The following is a 17,061-nucleotide window of genomic DNA, read 5'->3' as shown; positions in this document are numbered from 1 at the left end:
GTCTATAATTCAAAAAAGCTTATCTTGGCAAATTTTGGCAGGGAGACCATAGTTCGTAGAGAGAGGGAGAAAGAAAGGGAGAGTTGACAGTTGGGAAGAGAAGCCAGGATATAATGGAAGAGATGAAAAATGATCTTAGAAGATTTGGAGCCATCAGAGTTTAGAGAGTTAAATGGTGAGAACATTGCAGTTTAGATACTTAAATAGTGAGATTGGTTTCATTCATCAGCACTGTATACATAGAAAGAGTTCAAACACCTCACAGATATTCATGCTATAATAATTAACAAGGGCTGGAGCGATAGCACAGCGGGTAGGGCGTTCGCCTTACACGCGGCCAACATGGCCGACCCGAGTTCGATTCCTCCGCCCCTCTCGGAGAGCCCGGCAAGCTACCGAGAGTATTCGATATGCCAGACACAGTAACAACAAAGTCTCCAATGGAGACGTTACTGGGCCCGCTCGAGCAAATCGACGATCAACGGGAGGGCCTTTACTTTACTTTACTTTTAATAATTAACAAGGAAGCGTTTTTTCCTGAAGCTCTATGTAAGGATAATATATTGCCAGGAAGAATGATAAGAAGTTCTTTCTCTTTTTCACAGATTAATACATTAGAGATGAAAACTTTTATACAAAGGAATCTATGATCTTGTCCTGTTGCTCTGTTTTCTTGTCATCATTCCATTCTCCCCCATGACCCTACCTAATCAGGGCTCTCGACATTTCTCAGCAGTGTCACCACATAGCCTCAGAGCATGTGTTAACTGCAGGTAGCTCACAGCTCTCATGTTTGCCCCCCATCCAAGCCAGAGCCATCCTTCTGAAACCAAGGATATTTGCTGAAGGCCAGTTCTTCCTTGAAATGGCAGTCATTGTTTACCTCTTCTTAATCATTGTGTTTACATATTTAGATGAATGTCACTATACTAGTGACAGGTATTTTCCAAACTAAGAAAAGCATAAACATTTCCCTTTCCCCCACGAATTTTGGGCTAGTTATTTTCTATCCACTGCTAATTATATGTGATACTAAGGAAATAGATCTGAAGTAAAAACAAGTACATTTGTCAATTTGGTGCCATGACTAGTCAGTCTGAGTATAAGTATATATTTCTAGAAAAAAAAAGCAGAAGAAAAGGAGTTGGTTGCTAGCAAAGATTGCCAAACCTCTGCCAAGAAATCCTTTGAAAATAATAATTCTGACTATGGACTGAACATGATTGCCACTCAATGCCTCTTTTGCAGATCACAACACCCAAAAGGAGAGAGAGAAAAAAAGGAAATGTCCTGCCACAGAGGCAGGGTGGGATGGGGGGGATCTGTGTGAGAGGGATACTGGAATACATGGTGGTGGAAAATGGGCACTGGCGGAGGAATGGGCATTTGATCATTGTATAATCGAAACCCAAGAAAAAAAATTTGTAAATGTACAACTGTACATTATGGTGTTTCACTAATAAAACTTTAAAAAAATAAAATAAAATAAAAATTGTTTCGTCTGCCAGAGATCAGCAGATGGGAACCTGAGTGAAGGCAAAAGATTAAATCGGTTGACTTTTATTTTTCCTTGAGTATATTAATTTGATTTTGGAGTCAATTTATATGACAGTTCATCAAGACACAGAAATTTTCAGCACTTCTCTTGTTTAAAAGTATAGTGTTACACCATATCTCTCTCACATTATTTTTATTTCTGATAGTTTGACACAAAAGATAAGTCAAAATCATAGATAAATGTAAATTATTTAAATACTGTTTTGATTATTTAAAATTACATTATAGAATTACTAGAATTTCATAAATTTTAGGATTATACATAATCATCGTGCATGTATCATATTACACTCACTACTGAAAGGCCTACTCTGTCATTCACTATTGTTCAGTTTTTCTACTTTGATTACACCTTTCCATCTGGTAACTAAATAGTCTTATAGTTCTAAAGTTTGTTTTTATGGCTTTGAAAAGATCCAAATTATACAATTTTTAACATTGGATGAAACTAGAGTATATCATGCATGTAAAGTTAGCCTTAAGGAAAGGAACAGATACAGAGAGATTTTTCTCATATGTGGGATGTAAAGACACACAGCAAGGTAGCAACAAAGGTTCAAGGACAATGTAAGGGGAGAACTGATCCACACAGTTGAGTCAGGGGTTTGGGAGGGAGGGATTCTGGGGGTTTGGGGGAGAGGGAGGGTTTATTTTTTGAGACAATGAGGAGTGTCATGTTGTAATAATGTGTATGAGGAACCATTGTTAATTGAATTATAAATCATAGAATATTAATATTGTTTTAGACGTTTGTCTGTCTCATTTTATTCTTTTAATTTGTTTTCTCCATATGCCACATATGCATGAACTTGTATGATGCCTATCTTTCCCTGCCTGGCTTATGTCACTAAACATATTATCCTCATGTTATGCTTTTTTATACAAATAATAAGAAGATTTCACTTCATATAACTGAGTAGGATTACATTGCTTTACACCCTTTCATTTTCAAAATTTGGGGTTTAAAACATACAAATATTGATTTTAACAATGCTCTGGTGTTTTAAAATTTTTAGTTCAGTGAAGAAAAGATAAAGGCCCTCCCGTTGATTGTCGATTTACTCGAGCGGGCCCAGTAACGTCTCCATTGGAGACTTTGTTGTTACTGTGTTTGGCATATCGAATACTCTCGGTAGCTTGACGGGCTCTCCAAGAGTGGCAGAGGAATCGAACTCGGGTCGGTCATGTTGGCCGCTTGTAAGGCGAACGCCCTACCGCTGTGAAGAACAATAGATTTTATTGAACAACACTTAGAAACTTGTGAAACAGGCATAGGGTGGAATGGAATATATGTTCAAGAGAGAACACTCGTTTTACAAAGCAAGCAAAGAGTGACATACAGAAAGGAAGCACGGTATTTCTTTAAGGAAGAACACAAGCTTGAGGACCAAGCCCACTCTGGTAGTTTAGGAATAAGAACTTGGAGTGGTATGAACTTAACTTGTACACTTTAGGGGAGAACCTGAGTGAAACAAATAGAAGTACGTTCAGGAGAATGATAAACTGGAGTCTATACTTGGAGTGAGGAGGGTAGAGAGTTCTTTGGGGAGATCTGGACTATGGAGAACAGTAATATTATAACATTAATGATAGTATCTTACCGTGGGATTCCAAAAAAATCTTTAACAGTGGTGTCAGAAATGATAACATTCTTAGGTATTTGGATTTCCTGTGGAAACTACTGGGAAGCTGAGTTTATGCTCTGGATGCCTCTGCCTGAAACAAGGTCAACAAATCATGAATGAAAAATTACAAGTTACATGGATCAAGGATTCTGATCCCAGTGGAAGGCTAGCTTTTGGGTGGACAATTTCTACTGATGGCCTGATGTAGATTCTGATCCTGGGATACGTAACAGAAAGGAGGTAGTGACAGGTATCCTCAGAAGTGAAGCCTCTGAGACAGAATTCATTCATGCCAACTTATGGGTTATCAATGTTTGCTCATGGCTGCTACCATTATAACATGCCATTCAATGATTCTGTGGTTTCAATTTACTGTGTCAATGTAAAGATGAAGTTTCTGAATGGAAGGTAAAAATCTGAGGCCCTCAAGATGATGAATTATGGGGAGGCGGGTGGAGCTGGAGCTATAGTACAGCAGGTAGGGCATTTGCCTTGCACACGGCCTACCCAGGTTAGATTCCCAGCATCCTGTATGGTCCCCCCAAGCACCGTGAGGAGTAATTCCTGACTGCAGAGCCAGGAGTAACCCCTGTGCATCGTCAGGTGTGACCCAAAAACGCAAAAACAAAAAGATGATGCCTTACCTTTAGATATTTTGAAGTCAAGTAGAAACAGCCAGGAAGCTCACCAGAAAAGAGTTCTCCTGGGTCGAAAACATCATCACCTCTGGCGTGAGAGCATAGAGAAAATAACGTTTCCATTTTATGCCATGTTAAAGCAAGCCAGACATGATCTTGGAAAGTTTGTCAAAGGAAAGCATGGCTATAGGAAGGATAAGATGACAACTGAATCTTAGAGGTAAAATATACAAGTGAAGAAAAGGTCAAGAAGTAGGCGGTACGATGGCGACCAGGTATACTAAGAAAAGCATTTTTTAAAAAATAAAATGCAATGAGACATCAAAAAAGACCTTTTTAAATGTTTAAGATCAGGGATATAACTCAGGGATAGAGCATTTGCCTTCCATTGTATGATGATCTGGGATTGATCCTTAGCATTGCAAACAGCATTATTTTTTAATTTTTAATTTCTTTCTTTCTTGCTTATTTGCTTGCTTGTTTTTCTTGTTTTTTTTTTGGATCGCACCTGGCTATGCATAGGGGTTATTTTTAATTTTAAAAAAATTATAATTTTTATTTTTTACCTGTGGTTTAAAATGAAATCTAAAATATTTTAGAGTAAATATATGTGAAGAAGAATAAAATTCACGGGAACTATTTAGTGTTCTTAACGATACAGCAGTCAGAATTTTGAGGTTAATTTTATGGGTAGTGAATAAATATTTTTTCCCCATTATGTGGGCTGTCTTTTTATGATGGTCACCATTTTTTCTAAGTTGCAGCAACGTCTTAGTTTAATGTAGTCTCATTTGTTTATCTTCATTTCCTCTTCCTTGGTCAGTGGTGTTTCATTCTAGAAGTTTCCCTTAGCTTTAATGTCATGGAGGGATCGTCCCACATTTTTCTCCATATATCTTAAGAATTCAGGTATGTGCTTATAATAAAGTTGTTTTGAAATTTTTATCTTTGGAGATAGCTTGAAATTCAAGTGATAGTGGTGGCATTGGAATTATAGGTGATAGTGATGGTATGTTTGATATTCTTTTTCTTTAAAAAATTTATTATAGGTAAGGTCATATATTTAAAATGGTATTAACATTTATAGTCTTGGTATAAAGTTACCTCATAGCACCACCAGCAAAGTGTCTATTACTCTTCACCCCCGTGATACTATATCACACCCTATCCTAATAAATGCCTGTATCAGTCCTTTAGAGACCAAGTTGATGAAAATGGTACATATCTAAGTTTATGTACAAGATCCATTCTGCAAAGGTGCTACTTTGAGAATCTATCTCTAAACTGGAGCCAGTTTCAATATATCACTGTTATATATTTTTTCTTTGCCTTTGGAAGTCGTAGGAAGCAAACATTCCCTCCACAGTAGAGTTCCATTCTTGTATACTTGACAAGGAAGGAACTTGACATCATGCTCCTTATAAGATAGTTCACATGAGATGTAGGAGGGGAATAAGTCTTTGAAGTATTTGTCTGGAAAAAGCGAAAACGTGAGAGTGTGAAAGGAAGAGAAAGAGAGAGAGAGAGAGAGAGAGAGAGAGAGAGAGAGAGAGACATAAAGAGAGAGAGAGAGACAGAGGGGGGATGGAAAGAAAATGTCTGCCACAGAGCCTAGAGGTAGGTTGGGGAAGTTGACAGGAGGGAAACTGGGGCCATTGGTCGTGGAAAATGGGCACTGGGAGAGGGATGGGTGTTGGATTATTGTATGACTGAAACCTGATTAGGAATAGCTTTGTATCTGTATCTCATTGGTGACTCAATTTAAAAAAATAAAAAAATAAATATATAAATAAAAACAACAAGAACAAAAAAAATTTTAAAAAGATTAGGATCAATGTTGAGGTTAAAAAATTCTTGTCATGGGAAAAGTGATTAGATATATTAAATAACCAGAGTTTATGTGAGGATGATATAGCAGCAAAGTTCTTATGTTCTTGAGGGTGAGGGTATATACTTCTCTGTTTTATCATTTATAGTAGCAGTTCATCTCTCCTTGTTTGCACACCTGAAGCAATATGACTTTTCAGTCTTTTCTCTCAAGATGTGTATTCTATTAAGTCATCTCTAGTTTCTATAACGTTTCCAGAGCTGAAGAAAACTTGTGACCACATTCAGGAGGCCCCAAGGGTACCAGCTAGAGGAAATCCAAATAAAAATACCCCACAGCACATCCTGATCAAAATGACCAAAACCTTAGACAGAGACAAAATTCTGAAAGCAACAAGATCAAAGAAAGAAATCTCTTACAAAGGAGCATCCTTAAAATTTACAGCTGATTTTTCTGATGAAACCCACATGGCCCGAAAACAGTGGTGGGACATAGTGAAAAAACTCAATGAAATAAAGTTTAAATAAAAAAAAAAGAATTTAGGTATGATATTGAGGTTTTTAATACATTTGATCTGACATTGTGCCTGGCACTATAAAGAGGTCTGAGTTCAATTTTTTTTTTTTTTGCCTGTTGCTGTCCAGGTTTCCCAGCACCACTTGTTGAAGAGACTTCCTTGCTCAACTTCATATTTCTTGAGCCTTTATGAAAGATTAGGTAATAATAATCTGAGAGCCAGCGTCAGGATATTTGACTATATTCCATTGATATGAGGCCTGTATTTATCTGAATATCATGATATTTTGATGACTACAACTTTGTAGTAGGGTTGCAAGTTGGGGAAGCTGTTCCCTTCTTCTTTTTAACAAATATTGCTTTAGCTTTTCATGGGAGTTTATTGTTGTGTATGAGTTTCAAGAGTATTTAATCTATTTCTTTGAAAAATGTTATGGCTATCCTTATAGGAAGTGCAGTAAATCTTTATAGAGCTTTGGTGTGTATTGCCATTTTGACAGTGTTAATCCTCTCAATCCATGAGCATGGGATGTGATTCCATTTCCTCATATACTCTCTTATTTCGTGAAGTAGAGTTTTTAGGGTTTTTTTTTGTATAGTTCCTTAAAATTTTATCATTTATCACTTAACTTCCCCTTAGTCGTCGATTTGCTCGAGCGGGCGCCAGTAACATCTCCATTTGTCCCTGTCGCGTGCTAATGTAGCCCAATGGCATCTGTTCGAACCGGGAACATGAAGGGCCTCAAACCGATCGTTCATGATCTTGACGAAGAAGTCTGACCATCTGGATGGTGGGCGGCCACGCGGTCTTTTGACATCCCGGGGAATCCAGTCAGTAACAGCTCTAGTCCAGCGGTCGTCTTTAAATCTCATTACGTGACCAGCCCATCCAATTTTCGACAACTTGGCATAAGAGACAGCGTCCCTGATTCTTGATCGGCGAAAGATGTCAGAACTCCGGATTATCTCTCTCATTTGAGTGAAACCTGATATTCCAAGCATAGCTCTTTCTATTCTTCTTTGGGAGACCTGAATACCATTCTCATCTTGTTTGCGTAGGGCCCAGGTCTCTGAGGCATATGTTAATGCAGGAAGAACAGTGGAATCAAATAGATGTGCCCGGAGCCGGAGGTTCTTCTTCCTCTTAGCTATTTCTTCGACGTTTTTGAAGGCATTCCAAGCCGCTCTCTTCCTCCTGCACAGCTCGGGTGCCAGGTCATTTGTCATGTTGACCTCTCGACTTAGGTACACATAGCTGTTGCATTCGGAGACAGTCATTCCATTGAGAGCGAATGGGGCATCAGGAACAAGGCTGTTTCGCATAAACATTGTCTTCGTAAGATTCAGCTGTAGTCCTACGTTTCCACACTCACGGTCAAAGTCGGCCAGCATTTGTGCTGCTTGGCTGATGTTTGGTGTTATTAAAATAATGTCATCAGCAAAGTGGAGGTGGTGTAGTTGCCGAGCATCTATCTTCAGTCCCATTACGTCCCATTCCAGTCGTCGCATGATGTTCTCGAGGGTGGCACTGAAGAGTTTTGGTGAAATGGTATCACCCTGCCGCACCCCTCTCTTGACATCAACGATCACTTCTTTGTAGAATGGTGAGATCCTGCTAGTGAATCTGTAATACAGCTCAGGGAGGATCCTGATGTACTGGTCTTGAATGCCCTGATTGGCTAGGGCTTCAATGACCACTTCCGTTTCAACAGAATCAAAGGCCTTGTTTAAATCAATGAACATTAAACAGCGGCATCTTGAACTCCAGAGAAACCTCAATGAGCTTGGTTATCGCGTGGATATGGTCGATGGTGCTGAATCCTTTGTGGAACCCTGCTTGCTCGTATGGTTGTCCTTCATCTAGTGTTCTGCCAATCCTATTTAGGATGACTCGAGTGAACAACTTGTAGATGACAGACAATAGGCAGATCGGGCGATAGTTGCCAATGTCATGGATGTCTCCCTTCTTGAACAGTAGTACGGTCCTGCTGATTTTCCATTGAGACGGAAACTTGCATTCAGACAGGTAGCGAGTGAAGAGCCGAGCCAGTATATTGATGAGTACTGACGGCAGGTTCTTCAGGTGTTCAGGTCTGACCTTGACTGGGCAGGGTGCTGTTGGTTTCTTTACAAACAAAATGGTGTGTCGGATTTCGGAAGGGAGAACTTTGGGAAGGACATATCCATCCTGTGTAATTTGGTATGTCGGCAAGTGGACATGGTTATCGAAGAGATTTGAGTAGAAGTCATGGTAATCTTCTCCATTGCCGTTCTGGAGGATGTGATGGATCCATCAGGACGTCGGAGGGCAGTCATCTTGGTCTTATAGTTGGCGAAGGACAGGCGGGCGTTACGAATACTTTTCCTGGCTTCTGCCGCATCTACCAGTACTGCTGCTCTTCTCTCTTTGAGGTCTTCCTTGATCGCATCTCTGCACTGCTTTGCGAGCTCGGATGTTAGCTTGCGGTTGCCTGAGGCATGCGCCAAACCACGCTGGCAAATTAGCTCAAGAGTTTTCGAAGATAGGCCATTTTTTGTGGCTATCTCTCTCTTGGCTTTCCTCACACATTCATGGAGGTGCTGAACCAGTGGATCGTATTCCTCGTCAATGTTGTCAACAATGGCATCTTCCCATGTTGCCGCAATAGTACCAAAGTATAGTTCCTTAACATTTTAGTTGATTCTAATATAATATACTCGATTTTCTGAGGTATTATTGTGAATGGGATTGTTTTTCTCTATCTCTTTTTTTCTCTTTCATTTGAAATATATGGGAAAGCCATGGACTACCGGATATTGATTGTGTAATATGTTACTTTACTAAACAAATCTATTGTTCCCAGGAGCTTTTTTGTAGGTTCTTTGGGATTTTCCAAGTATAGTATCATGTTATCTCCAAATAGTAAAAGCTTGAGTTCTTCCTTTTTTATATGGATGCCCTTGATATCTTTTCTTTTTACCGAAATCCTATGGCAAGTACTTCAAATACTATGTTTAATAGGTTGGTGATAGTGGGTAACTTCTTCTGTGCCTAATTGTATTCTGGGATTCTAGCTCATTGATTTCTGCTCCAAACCTTTAGTTTTCTCCCGTTGAGAATAATGCTTGCTGTGGGTTTGTGGTAGTTTGCTTTGACTAGATTGAAGAAAGTACTTTCAACTCCCATTTTCTTGAGAGTTTTTCACCATGAATGGGTGCTGGATCTCATCAAATGCTTTATCTACATCTATCGATATGATGATATGACTTTTATCTTTATTTTATTGAGATGGTGTAGTCTGTTGATTGACTAGAGTATGTTAAGCCATCCTTGCATCCCCAAGATAAACCTACTTGGTCATACTGTGTGATATTTTGTTGAGTTACTGGATTCTCTTTGCTGGTATTTTCTTGAGAATCTGTGTATCTGTATTCATCAAGGAAATAGGTCTGTAATTTTCATTTTTGTGGTGTCTCTGTCTGTTTTGAGTATTAGGGTGATCTTTGCCTCATAGAAGCTATTTGGGAGCATTTCTGTTTCTTCAATTTCCTGGAAAATCTTAAAAATGTTGTCAGCAGTTCCTCTTTAAAGGATTGAAATATTTCACTATTGAATCCATCTGGGCCAAGGATTCTGTTTGGGGGGATATTTTGACCATCATTTCAATTTCCTGGTAGTGATAGGTTCAAGTATTCCAAATCTTCTTGGTTCAGCCTTGGGAGGTAATTGGAATCCATTAATTTATCAATTTGTTAAAGATTCTCTCATTTCCTGCTGCAAAGATTCTCAAAATAATCTCTGATGATCCTATGGATTTCTGTAGTTTCTACTAGGATACCCCCCTTTGCATTTCTGATTCAATTTATTAGAATTCTTTCTGTTTCTTTGAGAGGCTTCTAGAGGTTTATTGATCTTGTTTATTTTCTCAAAGAACCAGCTTTTGCTTTTATTGGTCTTCTGGATTGTATTTTGGGTTTCTAGCTCATTGATTTCTACTATAAATTTTATTATTTCCTTGCTCCAGCCTAGTTTGCACTCCTTTTGTTGGTCATTTTCCAAAATCTTGAGCTCTAATTTATTCATGTAGGCCCTTTCTTTCTTCCTGATAAATTCTGGCAGAGGTATAATCTTTCCTCTTAACACTGCTTTTGCTGTGTCCCACAAGTTCTGGTAGCTCGCGTCCTCATTCTCATTTGTTTCTGGAACCTTTTTATTTCCTCTTTGATTTCTTCTCTAAGCCAACGGTTGTTCATTACTTCACTTAAGTAAAATATTTCCTTGCTGAGATTTATTCTGTTTGATCTATTGAGAAGTGACAAAGTAGTGTTGAAATCTCCACCTAGTACTGTTTTGCTATCAATGTTTTTCTATAAGTCTATTAGAAGTTCTTTTTAAGTATTTTGCTGGTCTGTCATTGAGCATCTACATTGAGGAGGGTGAGTTCTTTCTGATGTAAAGATCCCATGATCATGCAGAAATGACATTCACTGTCTCTTATAACCTTTAGCCTGAAGTCCATGTGGTCTGATACTAGTATGGCTACTCCAGCTTTGTGGAGGTGTTCTTTTCTTGAATACTTGTTTTCCAGCCTTTTACTTTTAGCCCATGGTTGCTTTGATTGCTCAGATGTGTTTCCTGCAGGTATCAGAATGTTGGGTTCAGTGTTCGAATTCATCTTCCTATTCTGTGCCTCTGAATTGGCACATTTAGTCCATAGACATTGAGAGAGATTGTTGTTATGGGGATTTGTGCTATCTTTATGTAGAATTTTTGTACTTGTGGGAATTGCCTTAGCTTAAAGTAGCCATGTTATTTCTTCTGGCAACAAAAATATGGAACTCTTTACAAGTTTGCATGTCATCTCTGTGCAAGGACCATGCTCATCATTGTATCATTTCAATTTTAGTATATGTGTAACCAAACCTAGTAGGAGTTATTTTTTCTGTTCTGATTAATTTGAGTGTTGTCCTTACTTACCCTATGGCAGACAGTGGTACCTAATCAAAGAAAGTATTTCAAAGCAGCTTGATAGATTTAGAACTTTAATGTCCCAGAAAGAAAAATATGGTTTTTACCATATTATCTTTTACCATAATCAAGGCATCAGTTTTACAAAATAATTCTTTTGGAAGATGTTATATGAGTCCTGTTTAATGCACTTCCCTGAAACCTTCATTAAGACCATTAAACTAGAGCCTTTTGCTGTTCTCACCTCAGTCCCGTGTACATCTCCAGGAAAAGGTGGATGGTGTTGACTGCACTTTGACCACCTTGAATATAAGTAGGATTTTTCTCCTGAAGGAAGAGGTGAGGATCATATTGATGATTTCATTCCACATTATTATAAGTTCAACTTGAATGGAAGTTGACACTCATGAGGCTCCTGTAAAGGACAGAATAAAGGGTCTCAGTGAAGTTTAATGGCCAACACACATTAACAACACAGATGACTCAAAGCAGCCTGTGTGCATCTTTGTGTATAGTGAGTTTCATATCTAATGATAGTGATTCTCAGTCATGACACACAGGCAAAACAGACCTATAATTAAAAATCTAGTTATCTGAGCAGAGTGGGGTTTCTTAGGTGATTGAACAAGTGTGTAGTAATTTATTACTAAGCACATACGTAGTTAGAATGATGTGTACTTTTTGATCTAAAATTAATTCCAAATATGTCTAAAATGACAGTCTCCTGACCCCACACCTGGCTTTCTTCACCAGGGTCCCTTGGAGGCGGTGTGTTGAGTTTCCCTCACCGCGCCGAGCAGAGCCCCGGCACCTGAAGACCTCTGCAACCAGCCATAGGTACGCTTTAGACCACTCTCCCCAAGCTTGAAGGAGCCTCATGCATGAACGAATCTGATAGAGGAACCCAGGTGTGCGCAACCGGGGGATGAGATCTCCAAGGCTGCTCAGATCAAGACTGGGCCCCCTCCAACCAGATCCCCCATCTCCTAGTAGCTAAGTGTTACAACCATGAACTGCCCCTGGAGACATGTAATCCCATCAATGGCCAAGATACAGAGACTGGATTTTGTTGATAAGACAACAATTATTGTCCAGTTCTCACTCTGAGAGAACCTGGTAGGCATTTGCGAGTGTCTTGCCCTTGTGTTTACCAGTCATTTACACTTCTTTCAATACATTTTATATATGATCATGGTTTATGCTTATTTTTAATATTGAAGTTTAATAGCTAAATACTGATTTTTTCACAGCACTAATTTATTAAGAACATTCATCCTTGGCCTATCATATTAATTGCCAGTATTTGTTAGTTTTGCTTGTTTTTTGATTACTTAAATTGGTTTTGGTCCTTTTCTTTCAGGTTGAAAAATTTTGACACAAATGAGTATATGTTTTTCTTTATCTTCTACAGTTTTAAACTGAGAACAACTGTTTGTTTTGTACAAATAAGATACCTGTGCATTTACTATTTCTTCTCATTTTATTTACATTTTCACACATCTCGATTCATCTACAACTTAACCTAGTAAGTGTTGTCATATTGAAAGAAACCACCAATTTTTTCAATCATAGCACTGTAGCACTGTCCTCCCGTGGTTCATCCATTTGCTCGAGCGGGAACCAGTAACATCTTACAACAAATTGTGAGACTTGTTGTCACTAGCTATGGCCTATCGAATACGTCATGGGTAGCTTGCCAGGCTCTTGCTATGTGGACGAGATATTCTGGGTAGCTTGCCGGGCAGAGGAATCGGAATCAGGGTTGGTCTCCTACAAGGCAAATGCCCAACCCGCTGTGCTGTAAACGTTATCTAAAATATACTAGTAATAACAAATGTTGTTTCTTTAACAGTGCAATATAAACAATTATTTAGTAATTTTCTTGATTTGTTAATGAAATAGCTAAGCTCTTGAGCATCATGGGAGTATTTTTCTAACACAAGAGTCTGACGAAGATGAAACTGTTATAACCGTCTTGTAGGATTCCTTCTCCCTAGCCTGCATCATTCTACCCCGCTCTCTATCCAATCCGATCTTCTTCTGGGATTCTGACCTCCTGATTGGCTAGCCTCTACCTTTCACCTGCCTACTTTATGACATCATTCTCCCACCAAACGAACAACCAACTGGTAGAATCTTGGGGGTCCCATGTAGTTGTTTGTAAACAAATTTGAATCTTCATGGCAAGTGACGAGTGACCAATGACCAATCACCAGTGAGCAGTCGTCTGTACTGAACACTTGTGGTCTTAAGCTGCTTCAGTGTTCAGACGTGATCTCCTACTCTCTCCTCTTCTCGTCTACCTTTCATCGGTATTTCCTCTTCTCTGACCATGTCAGGTAAGGAATAATACTTTTCAAAGTTTTTCATTAGATTTATCATCCCTAAACTTAGCAGTCAAGTAAAAACAGCACGTAGTAATGAAAGAAAATATTCAAGTAGAATTTTATAAGCCTCATTTTAGCTTGACTTTGACATTTGCTGTGTGATTTTAGACACTGGCTTACTTTCTCTCACATACAAAGTGTTTTTCCTCATTGATTACATTATATTTTACACATACTTAGGAGCTCAAATACACAAACAAACATACACACACACACGAACATATATATTTATATATATGTATATATATATGAGGTTTGATTCTCTGTGTTTCTTTTTCCTTTTAATATTGAATTTTACATGATATTCACTGAAAACAAGTAAATCAGAGACAGTATTTTTACAGAAATAGAAAATATAGATGCTGTGAAAAACTGTTAATATATACTAGCATGTGTTCTCTGTAATGGTCTCTCCACTTGTATTTATACTTCAGTATTGTGAATATAGTGATATTACAAAGTAATAATCATTGATCTTTGAGATTTCTATTTAAACCAGGTAATAAGAAAATATGGGGCATGGGGAAGGTGCGGAGTGCTGAGCATTAGGGAGGCAAGACCTCTAAGGTAAGCAAATTTGGGATCACTTTCATCAAACATTGACCAATCGACACCAAGACAATATGAGGGAGAAAAAAATAGGAAAGAAAGAAAGAAGGATAGAAAGATAGAAAGAAAGAAAGAAAGAAAGAAAGAAAGAAAGAAAGAAAGAAAGAAGGAAAGAAAGAAAGAATAGGGACTTTGATTATCAAGGAAGAGGAAAACGTTTGGACATAAAATTGAAGAGAACCAAAGACTTAACATCAAAAAAGAAAGAATATATATATGAAATATGCTGAGAATAATTCACTGAGAGCAAGTCAAAGAATTTTACTTCAATAAATGTCAGGACTAGAAATATACTATGCCTTCAATAGGGTACCAGTAGGAAAAGCTCTTTATCAGAAAGCCATCCTTCCTGGCTTTTTTCCTTATTATTTCTTAGAACACAGTACTTGGTACTTGACAATTTGGAGTATAAACACGCTTCAGAAATGATGCTCCCCATAAATAGCTAATAGTGCTTATCTAGGGCGGTGGAAGACACAGAATCTTCAATGTTTTTATTACATTCTGGTTTTTAAGTTCATGTATGCGCTGCCTGTTAAAATAAAAAAAAATGGTATATTCTAACTTGAATCAGGAGGTTTGATTCATTTGTGTGGTCAGTAGGTTCCAGGTTAAAGCTGCTTGTCATCTTTACAAATATTATTTCATGTGATTTTTTCTTCCTAACATGAGAGTACTTTGATAATAGTCAAGTTTTGTTTTTAGATCCTAAAAGGAAATAGAAAAATCAAGTCTCACATGACTAATTACACATTTTTGTCATATTTGTGAATTCTGAGTTTTCCTACATAAAGATATTTTATGGGATTTTGGTGCTCATTTATTAAACATTGAGAAGAAAGTTTTCCTGTTTGATAAAGATAATTCTAATCTAGGCGTTGAAAGTAAATTTGCATTATTTTGTGATCACTTTTTAAATGGTCTTTTCTGTTTCTTGTGTGATCAAGTGAAATCCTCTGCTATGTTTAACACATGTTGTTTGCTGGTTAATATTCAAAGGTACTGATGAGTATAATTTTTTGTAATTTCGAAGTTTCTTTCTGTGTTTTACTCATTTAAAACATTTCATCTCTATGAAATACAATCACGTTTATTCCTATTTTCTTTTTGTTATGTAGTTACTGATAAATCCTTTCTCTTTAATGGACTGGTAAAGTGTCACTCAAAAATCACCTTCTATTCCATTTTTTGGCTAGCAGTTTTTACTAAAATAAAATAGAGTCTTCATATTGTATATGTGGAACAATTTAGTAATAACCTTATTGTACTGTTTTATTTGGTTTTGTTTGGGATGCCATCCACTGTTATTCAAGGCTTACTCTTGGGTCTGTTCTCCATAACATACTGTACTATGCTGCTTGCTACAGAGCCCAGATTTCATTAATATCTACATAATTCTTTTTCAGTTCTGTGATACATATTTTTCATGATGTTTTCTTTACACTTCCTCCTATGTAAATCACATTGAATAGAAAAATTATATTCGTGTATGCATTATTATTCTTAGAGTTATGAGTAACCACATTGTTGATAAACAACTTAAGACACAGAATTTAAATAAAGTTTTCCTTCCAAAAATATTTCTTGGGAAAAACTCAAGTAATGATTTTTGAAGTGGATCAAAAATCAGGGTAACCTTCAATGCATCAACAAGATTAAGTTGTATGTGAACCATAAGTAACAGGTACTCACCTGATCTTGGGGAAGTTCCCATAATATCTCCAGCCCAAAGTAACCTGGCGCTGACACCAACTCCAACTCAGGAACAAAAAGTTAAGAATTTTGATCAGATGAAAAGTGGGCTTTCAAAACCTCTGGAGACCTACCAGATCCCAGTAGACCTAGATCATGCAAAGATCTGCAGGTAATGAACACCACTGACACCATCACTCTGAAGCAGGTGCAAGAAAATTCAAGTGGCACTAAGCGGACCTCCCATGCAAAAGGGAAGAACAAAAAGGAGGCTTCTGAACCTCTTGAGGGATAACCCAAGGCCAAAATCCAGCCAAAAGTCTGAGAATGCTTGCTGAGGGGAGCAGGGATTGTTTGTAATGCTGCAGTCAGTGAGAGGTGTCCTGTGACCACAGCCAAAACTAACAGCAAATCTCACAATTCTGCCTCCAGCAGGATCAGCAAGACAAAGAGCCATGGGCAGGAGAAGATAAAAAACACCAGAGAAAACTCTAAGAAAGTTAATGAGTGTAAGCAGCTAGGGAACAAGGTCAAGGCAGAAGAAAAGTCCACCATTGGCAAGATGAAATGCAAGGAAACTCAACCTGAGTTTTGCCAAGAGGCAGTTAAATAACCCCGCCGCTACCTAGGCATACACATGCTGGATTCTGTCCAAATGTTTCATGCTCTGGGGAAGAGTGATCCAAAACTTGGAATCTTTTCCTCCCAGGTGCTGAGTAGCTCAAAGAACCCCAAAGATGTCAAGCCATCCTCAGCTGTCAAGCCATGGCTAGGTGCTACACGGGATGGAAAAGGCCTTGAGAAAACTCAGGTCAAAGCACAGAAACCAAGTAGCAGTGCTGATAAACGCTCATCTCCATCCCAGTCTGAGCTGCCACCTCCTGGGAAGGTCAAATTGGTACCTTTGCCGTTTCTTACCATGGAGAATCCACAAGCTGAACCTGTTCCTCGGAGATGAAAATCTGAAGCCACACATCTTCCTGCTGCAGCTAACCCTGCCAAGCCTGGCTCTACCAATGCAGCTCAGCCAAATGCTGCCAATTTTTCCCCGTCAGCCACTGCATTTTTGACTGGTCCTTCCAATCCTGCTAAGTCCATTTCAACCAACCTATCTCGACCAGGTTTGCAGAACCCTAGTAGCCGGCCTATTCATCAGCCTGCAGCTTCTAGACCTGATCCCTACAAGACAGCAGCTGGCACTTCTCTACAGCGGGAGGCTCCTCCTGTCTGTGTGAACACGCGCCAGTCTCCACCCAAACGT

At 38.5% G+C, this 17,061-nt stretch overlaps 1 pseudogene; it reads right to left on the bottom strand.

Moving 5' to 3' along the window:
* Positions 1-10,970: 10,970 nt before the first annotated feature.
* LOC130041042 (uncharacterized) lies at positions 10,971-11,067 on the bottom strand (annotated as a pseudogene).
* Positions 11,068-17,061: the final 5,994 nt, after the last annotated feature.

This window comes from Sorex fumeus, unplaced genomic scaffold (assembly GCF_029834395.1).
Source record: "Sorex fumeus unplaced genomic scaffold, SorFum_2.1 ptg000095l, whole genome shotgun sequence".
NCBI lineage: Eukaryota > Metazoa > Chordata > Mammalia > Eulipotyphla > Soricidae > Sorex > Sorex fumeus.
Note: the sequence above shows the minus strand (reverse complement) of the source record. Positions and strands in the feature narration are given on the sequence as shown.